Raw genomic sequence first — 9,568 nt, forward strand, 5'->3', positions numbered from 1 at the left:
AGAGATAGTTTCCTAGATTGTGGAGGCACTTGTTGATACTGTGAGAACTGCTGAGGTTGTTGACTGCCAACTTGGGAGTAAGGTTGCATAGGAGGATTTCCAGATGGTCCTCCTTGTTGTGGTCCTTTTGCCCAAGAAAAATTTGGATGCCTAGCCCACCCTGGATTGTAGGTGTTTGAGTAAGGATCATTCTCAGTTCTCCGAAAGGTGTTCATAGCATGTACTTGTTCAGAGAGAAATTCTGGAAATGCTGAACTAGATGGACAAGACTGCGTAGGATGGGCGAGACTAGAACATATGGCACATGACTCGACTTGAGTTGTTTGTGGAGGTCCATTGTTTAACATTAAAGCATCCACCTTCTTTGTCAGGGTATCAATTTTGGCATAAAGATCTGGCGTGACTCCTACCTCATATATACCCCCTTTCCTCAGTGGTTGAGGGCTTCTTTCACCTCTATTTGAATAGTCTCATTGCTGGGAGTTTTCACACAAGGTTTCAAAGAAATTCTAAGCCTCGACATCACTTTTGGTCATGAATGACCCTCCACTGGTGGCATCAACCATGCGACGGTTTTGGGGTGTCAGACCGTCATAGAAGTATTGAACCTGTTGCCACTTTTCAAAACCATGGTGTGGACATTTAAGAAGTAAGTCCTTCCATCTTTCCCAACATTCATGAAAGTGCTCACCCTCTTTTTGTGTGAAATTCATAATTTCTCTACGGAGAGCATTAGTTTTGTGAATCGGGAAGAACTTGTTTAAAAACTTCTTAGACAGTTGGTCCCATGTAGTGATAGACCCAACTCCTAGAGAATTCAACCATGCTTTCGCCTTATCCTTCAAAGAAAAAGGAAAAAGGCATAAACGGATCGAATCATCTGAAAAGTTTTTGAACTTAAAGGTAGAGCAAATGTCTAAGAATTCTTTCACATGATGATATGGATCCTCCTTATCTGAACCATAAAAGGAGGGCAACAGTTGTATGACCCCAGGTTTAAGTTTAAAGTGTGCTGCCGTGGTGGCAGGCAACACTATACATGAAGGTGCATTGAATTGGACAGGAGCTGAATAATCTCTAAGAGCTTTAGTTCCATTCTCTTTCGCCATTTCAAATAGGATGTTTCTAAATCTTCTACGAAAGGTTCTTTCTATTTCAGGATCGAAAGGTGCTAGTTCTATGTTCAGAGATCTACGTCCTAGCATAAACTATGTTATCAATATAAGAAAGAAAACTAAATGAAGATGCAACCTAAGATAAATAAAACTAAAAGAAAAAGTTATGAATTCCTAAAAACAAGAGAAAGCTATGTAAACAAGAATTGGAAGGAAGAACCCGGAAAAGGAGATGATGAATGTTTGAAGATTTGAGAGCTCCTCCTTTTGAAGACAATCTTATTTAGTAGCTTCCTTCCTCAATTCCTGTAAACATAAAAAAAAAACATAAATAAATTAAATTTCCTAAAATAATGCTAGAAAAAAAATCCTAAGCAACGGTTAATTTCTAAAAAAAAAAGAAAGTTTCCAATAAAAAGCTAAGTTAGTTTCTAAAAAGGGAAAAAATTTCTAAAACCAGAAAATAGAAAGTTACTTGAAAGAAGGATCAAAATCTAAAATTAGAAAACAGGAAATTTCTAAAAAAGAAAGCCTAGAAATAGAAAATTTCTAAAAAAATAAAACCTTAATTCTAAAAGTAGAAATTAGAAAAAGTAGAGAATTTAGAAAGGGGTTACCAAATTAGAAGTTTATGTCAGGTCCCTACAAAACAGGAAATATGTTAGTTTCTAAAAAAAAAATTTTAAAAAAAATAATTTAACCTAAAGTTAGTAAAAAACCTAAGACTATGAATTATGATAAGAGAGAATCCTAAATCCAATTGGACCGAAACAGTCCCCGGCAACGACGCCAAAAACTTGATGTTTTATTTAAATCAACTTGATTTAAATGATTTTAAACTCGCAAGTATACGAATCAGATGTAAATATGGTACGTATTACGAGATCGTTCCCATGAGGACTGGTTGTCGCAATTCAAAATTAAAGACTCTTCTTAACTAATCCAACAAATATTTGCGATAGTAATTAAGTAAACTAAACAAAAATCAATGGAAAAATAACCGAGAATAATGAGGAAAATTCAATCAAGGAGAAGACTAGGACTTTCGAATCCACCCCTAATTATCATAAACCTTTTTCTACCTGTTGATTCTCCCTAATTCAGATTGATATCAAAAATAAATAAAGTGCACTCTATGTCCTTGGTCGGGCACACAGAATGTATAATTCCTTAAAGCATATGGATCACATCTTTCCATCCATGGTCAGGCATGGATAGATTTAGATTCTTGTTTCTTCCTCTATAGGAACCTGTTCATGGTCAGACACAAGCACCTAGAATAATATTCCAAACAACATCTATAACTAGACTTTGGTCGAGCTCTTAGAATGGAGAAGTACAAAACTTTCAATTAAGCACACTAGAGAAAGAAACAAATCAATTAAATCAAAATAAAATCAACACATAACAAGGATTATTCAAATTAGGGGCTTCATCTCAGCCCTAGCTAAAAGATTAGCAACTCATGGAATCAATTAGGAAGATGGAAAAATAAGATTTAAAAAAGAAAAACTTCATTCTCTCCCTTCTTTCTTCTCTTTTTCCACGCTCTCCTCCAAGCTTCCTTGAATCTGATGTCTTCGCTCTCTTCCCTCTCCCTGGCTCTCTTCCAAAACGAACTTTCCCTTTTACTTTTTCTCCTGTCCAAAAATGAACTACCTCTCTCAAACGAGCCTTTCAAAACGAACCTTTCCTCTCTCCAACAAAACTTTTTTTTTCTTTCTGCTGCTCTCCTTCTTTTATATCTGTTAGGTGCGGTGGAGAACTGTGCCTGGAAATAACAACTGGTGGAGGACTGAACAGCTATCTACGCAGCAACAACGGAAGGTCTTCCACAACCGTGTGAGAAAGGTTTCCATTTCTATTTAAAATGAGTTTTCGAGATGGTGCACGTTCCGAACTTGATTTGGACACCTAGGATACGGTATTGGCCTCCTGATGAATCTTCTGAACGGGCTGGATCATGCATTTGATCGTTATTGAGATCACAGAACAGCCCGCAAGCCGGTCTGCGTGCGGACGTGAAAATAGAGATTGCACTGATCGCGTTGTGACGTTAGTGGGGCCCACTTCGTTGCTATATAGATAAATCCAAGCTGTCCATTGGATGCACGACGAAATTTCGGTCGAGCATGGACGGTTTTCACTGTCTGTTGATGTGGTCCACGGAGTTTTAAACCTACCGTCCATTCCGTTTTTAAACAGTTGAAAAACTAATAACATGATGTCTTCAAATTCCGTCAGCTAGGCACTGGTTGTGGCTGCCCCAGGGAACGAATGAACGGTCGGGATCAACCGTACGGACGATGGGTGGGGCCCACAACTGCAACCGATCAACAGCCTGTGCGAACGCTGTTTCAAAATTGGAAATTTCCATTTTTGCGGAAGACGTCGGTCAAACCGGCTTTGATTAGTGCATTCCGGTCCGATGCACGCGCGGGTGTACATGTGCACTGTGTACACGCTGCACTAGGTGGGGTCCACTACAATGTTCTGGGGAAATCTTCACCGTCCATCTGTTTTGTCTCCCCGATTAAGGGGTTGAGACCAAAGTTGATGCATATCCAGAGACCATGTGGGCCCCACTTAAGGAATTAAAGGGCTGATCTGGCCGTTGGGCCACTTCCCGAGATATGAAATGGTTGAAATTTTATGTGTACGGTTTATTTATGCCCCCCATCCCATGTATGAAGTTTCGAGTCAATCGGATGGCGGAAACCATGTGATCTTGCATTCTGGACCATTTTCGGGCCTTTTTAACATGAACGGCTTGATTTCCTCTGATCCCTGGCATGTGAATTCTTCAGTCTTAGTTCTCTAGAGTGCGTCCCTTGCTCTGGTGACTTCGGAGTGTCAAATCCATCCCTGTAGTATTCTTTTTCCATCAACACTCCTGATTTCATCCTGCAACAAAAATATAATTAAAATACTCCGTTAAGCATTATCAAATACGTAAAATCAGGTAATAATTGGGGTCTGATATGTAATATTCGACCCTCATCACCCATCCAATAACCTATAACCTAAACCTAAACCTAACCTAAACCTATAACCTAAACCAATAACCTTAACCTAAACCTAAAACCTAAACTAAAACCTATAACCTTAACTTATAACCTAAAACCTAAACATAAACCTATAACCTGAATGTATTCTCGAATCCCTAGACCTAAACCTACACCTAATCCTAATCTCAACTCCCTAACCTAAACCTAAACCTAAACTTGAAAACCCAAACCTAAACCCGATCCCGAACCCAAACCTGATTTCCTAAACCTAAACCTTAACCTATTCTCAATTCCCTAAAGCTATAACCTATAACCTATAACCTATAACCTACGCCTAAACCTAACCTAAACCTATAACCTTAACCTAAACCTAAAACCTAAACCCAAACCTAAAACCTAAATGTATTTTCAAATTCTTAAACCTAAACCTACACTTAATCCTAATCTCAACTACTTAACCTAAACCTAAACTTGAAAACCCAGACCTAAACTCGATCCCGAACCCGAACCCAATTTCCTAAACCTAAACCTTAACCTATTCTCAATTCCCTAAAACTATAACCTATAACCTTAACCTAAACCTAAACCTAACCTAAACCTAAACCTAAACCTAAACCTATAACCTTAACCTAAACCAAAACCTATAACCAATAACCTATAAACTAAACATATAACCGATAACCTAACCTTAACCTAAACCTAAAGCCTAAACCTAAACCTAAAACCTAAATGTATTCTCAAATCCCTAAACCTAAACCTACACCTAATCCTAATCTCAACTCCCTAACCTAAACCTAAACTTGAAAACCCAAACCTAAACCCGATCCCGAACCCGAACCTGATTTCCTAAACCTAAACCTTAACCTATTCTCAATTCCCTAAAGCTATAACCTATAACCTATAACCTAAACCTAACATAAACCTATAACCTAAACCTATAACCTTAACCTAAACCTAAACCTAAACCAAAACCTATAACCTTAACCAATAACCTAAAACCTAAACCTAAATCAAAAACCTAAATGAATTCTCAAATCCCTAAAGCTATAAACTATAACCTATAACCTATAACCTACACCTAAACCTATAACCTTAACCTGGACCTAAAACGTAAATCTAAACCTAAAACCTAAATGTATTCTCAAATCTTTAAACCTAAACCTACGCCTAATCCTAATCTCAACTACTTAACATAAACCTAAACTTGAAAACCCAAACCTGAACCCGATCCAGAACCTGAACCCGATTTTCAAAACCTAAACCTTAACCTATTCTCAATTCCATAAAACTATAACCTATAACTTATAACCTATAACCTAAACCTAAACCTAACCTAACCTATAACCTAAACCTATAACCATAACCTAAACCAAAACCTATAACCTAAACCTTAACCTATAACCTATAACCTATAACCTAAACTTATAACTGATAACCTAACCTTAACCTAAACCTAAACCTAAACCCAAACCTATAACCTAAAACCTAAATGTATTCTCAAATCCCTAAACCTAAACCTACACCTAATCTTAATCCCAACACCCTAACCTAAACATAAACTTGAAAACCCAAACCTAAACCCGATCCCGAACCCAAACCTGATTTCCTGAACCTAAACCTTAACATATTTTCAATTCCCTAAAGCTATAACCTATAACATATGACCTATAACCTAAACCTAAACCTAACCTAAACCTATAACCTAAACCTATAACCTTAACCTAAACCTAAAACCTAAACCTAAACCTAAACCAAAATCTATAACCTTAACCTATAACATAAAACCTAAACCCAAACTTAAAACCTAAATGTATTCTCGAATCCCTAAACCTAAACCTACACCTAATCCTAATCTCAACTCCCTAACCTAAACTTAAACCTAAATTGAAAACCCAAACCTAAACCCGATCTCGAACCCGAACCTAATTTCCTAAACCTAAACCTTAACTTATTCTCAATTCCCTAAAGCTATAACCTATAACCTATAACCTATAACCTACACCTAAACCTAACCTAAACCTAAACTGAAAACCTAAACCTAAACCTAAAACCTAAATGTATTCTCAAATATTTAAACCTAAACCTACAACTAATCCTAATTTCAACTACTTAACCTAAAACTAAACTTGAAAACCCAAACCTAAACCCGATCACGAACCCAAACCTGATTTCCTAAACCTAAACCTTAACCTATTCTCAATTTCCTAAAACTATAACCTATAACCTAGAACCTAAACCTATAACCTAAACCTAACCTAAACCTAAACCTAAACCTATAACCTTAACCTAAACCAAAACCTATAACCTAAACCTTAACCTATAACCTCTAACCTAAACTTATAACCGATAACCTAACCTTAACCTAAACCTAAAACCTAAACCTATAACCTAAATGTATTCTCAAATCCCTAAACCTAAACCTACACCTAATCCTAATCTCAACTCCCTAACCTAAACCTAAACTTGAAAACCCAAACGTAAACCCGATCTCGAACCCGAACCTGATTTCCCAAACCTAAACCTTAACCTATTCTTAATTCCCTAAAGCTATAACATATAACCTATAACTTAAACTTAAACCTAACATAAACCTATAACCTAAACCTATAACCTTAACCTAAACCTAAAACCTAAACCTAAACCAAAACCAAAACCTATAACCTTAACCTATAACCTCAAACCTAAACCTAAACCTAAACCTAAAACCTAAATGTATTCTCAAATCCCTAAATCTAAACCTACACCTAATCCTAATCTCAACTCCCTAACCTAAACCTAAACCTAAACTTGAAAACTCAAACCTAAACCCGATCACGAACCCGAACCTGATTTCCTAAACCTAAACCTTAACCTATTCTCAATTCCCTAAAGCTATAACCTATAACGTATAACCTATAACCTATACCTAAACCTAACCTAAACTTATAACCTTAACCTAAACCTAAAACCTAAAACCTAAATGTATTCTCAAATCTTTAAACCTAAACCTACACCTAATCCTAATCTCAACTACTTAACCTAAATTTAAACTTGTAAACCCAAACCTAAACCCGATCCTGAACCCGAACCCGATTTCTTAAACCTAAACCTTAACCTATTCTCAATTCACTAAAACTATAACCTATAACCTATAACCTAAACCTAAACTTAACCTAAACCTAAACCTAAACGTTAACCTAAACCTAAACCTATAACCTATAACCTATAACCTAAACTTATAACCGATAACCTAACCTTAACGTAAACCTAAAACCTAAACCTAAACCTATAACCTAAAACCTAAATGTATTCTTAAATCCCTAAACCTAAACCTACGCCTAATCCTAATCTCAACTCCCTAACCTAAACTAAAACTTGATAACCCAAACCTAAACCCGATCCCGAACCCGAACCTCATTTGCTAAACCTAAACCTTAACCTATTCTCAATTCCCTAAAGCTATGACCTATAACCTATAACCTATAACCTACACTTAAACCTAATCCAAACCTATAACCTTAACCTAAACCTAAAACCTAAACCTAAACCTAAAACCTAAATGTATTCTCAAATCCTTAAACCTAAACCTACACCTAATCCTAATTTTAACTCCTTAACCTAAACCTAAACTTGAAAACCCAAACTAAACCCTATCTCAAACCCGAACCCGATTTCCTAAACCTAAACCTTAACCTATTCTCAATTCCCTAAAGTTTTAACCTATAACCTAAACCTAAACCTAAACCTAAACCTATAACCTAAACCTAAACCAAAACCTATAACCTAAACCTTAACCTATAACCTATAACCAATAACCTATAACCTAAACTTATAACCTATAACCTAACCTTAACCTAAACCTAAACCTAAACCTATAACCTAAACCTAAAACCTAAATGCATTCTCAAATCCCTAAACTTAAACCTAATCCTAATCTCAACTCCCTAACATAAACCTAAACCTACACGTAATCCTAATCTCAACTCCCTAACCTAAACCTAAACCTAAACTTGAAAACCCCAACCTAAACCCGATCCCGAACCCAAACCTGATTTCCTAAACCTAAACCTTAACCTATTCTCAGTTCCCTAAAGCTATAACCTATAACCTATAACCTATAACCTAAACTTAAAGCTATAACCTAAACCTATAATCTTAACCTAAACCTATAACCTTAACTTAAACCTAGGTTTTGAGTTTAAAAGTCCATCCTAGGTTTGAACACATTACTCATGTTGGATTTTGCAATAGTTTAGAAGATTTGTAGGTACATTTTTGATTTCTTCATATATAAGTGTTCTTTTTTTTTTGGTCTTTCTTCATTTTAAGATGTGTACAAAGGCATGCTTGTTTGATTGTGTCTACAAATGCTGTTTAATACAGGCTGACAAACTAAAGAAGTCAGTGGAGGATGAAATTCATTTTCTTAAGGGAAGGGTTTCAGAACTTGAAAGTGATCTTGTGTCGAAGTCCACAGAAGTTACATCTGCAGTTTCAAGGAAAGAAGAAGCTCTATCTTCTGCATTTGCTGAAATTGACCGTCTGAAGGAAGAAAATTTTGTAAAAATGTGAGCATTATTGAATGCATATGGAGGGTGTTTACTATGTTGGAGTGTATTTGTTTCTTACACATGAGGGCACGCCTTAGTTGTAATTCTTATAATAGGTTGAGCAAAGTGAAGTATTGTTTATTTAAAAATGTGATTGTAGGATGCATTGTATGACTTGATTGTTATTGGTAATAAACGCATCGTTTCATTTTTTCTGATTGCATTTTATGTACTATTTCTATCAGCATTAAGCTTCGATGAGTTATCAATCACAACAGGTTCTTGCAATGGAAATAGGTCATATTATTACAATTTTTTTTTAAAATAGCTACAAATATAATCCGTAGCTATAGCTACAGCTTTTGTCTGTAGCTATTGGTATCTATTGTTACGGATATTATTAGTGCTATTGGTATCTATTGCTATGAATAAAATCCCTTTTGCTACGAATATGATCCGTAGTATGTCCGTCGCTATTGGTGGGGTAGCTAAAGGTATTGCTACGAATATAATCCGTAGCTATTGGTATCTATTGCTACGGATATAATCCGTAGCGATTGGTATCTATTGCTACGGATATTATCCGTAACGATTGGTATCTATTGCTACGGACTATATCCATAGTGATTGATATCTATTGCTACAGATATAGTCCGTAGCTAGACCTTCAGCTACCCCACCAATAGTGATAGACGTGTTACTGATCATATCCGTAGCAAAAGGGCTTTTGCTATGGTTTTTTGCCGTAACCTTTGTCCATTTTTCTTGTAGTGATAGCATTTGCGCGCGACCTTGAGTGTCATCTATAATTTTGAGTCGGCTTGACGTAAGACCTATGTCATTGCGACTACATCATCGCTGCAATTCCAATGCCGTATCTCGTGCACCGATCCGACGGTATTCGTGGACTCGGTAT

At 36.4% G+C, this 9,568-nt stretch overlaps 1 long non-coding RNA gene and 1 other non-coding gene across 2 annotated transcripts in view; both read left to right on the forward strand.

The window, feature by feature from the left end:
• Positions 1-8,712, forward strand: part of LOC131218264 (uncharacterized) — a 31,756-nt gene extending 23,044 nt beyond the window's left edge. Inside the window, exon 3 of the long non-coding RNA XR_009157587.1 lies at positions 8,486-8,712. This is a non-coding gene — a long non-coding RNA (uncharacterized LOC131218264). The remainder of the gene's footprint in view (positions 1-8,485) is intronic.
• LOC131219692 (small nucleolar RNA R71) lies at positions 625-731 on the forward strand. Its single transcript, XR_009158338.1, has one exon. It is a non-coding gene; the product is annotated as a small nucleolar RNA R71 (small nucleolar RNA).
• Positions 8,713-9,568: the final 856 nt, after the last annotated feature.

The sequence above is a fragment of the Magnolia sinica genome, chromosome 11, assembly GCF_029962835.1.
Source record: "Magnolia sinica isolate HGM2019 chromosome 11, MsV1, whole genome shotgun sequence".
Lineage (NCBI taxonomy): Eukaryota > Viridiplantae > Streptophyta > Magnoliopsida > Magnoliales > Magnoliaceae > Magnolia > Magnolia sinica.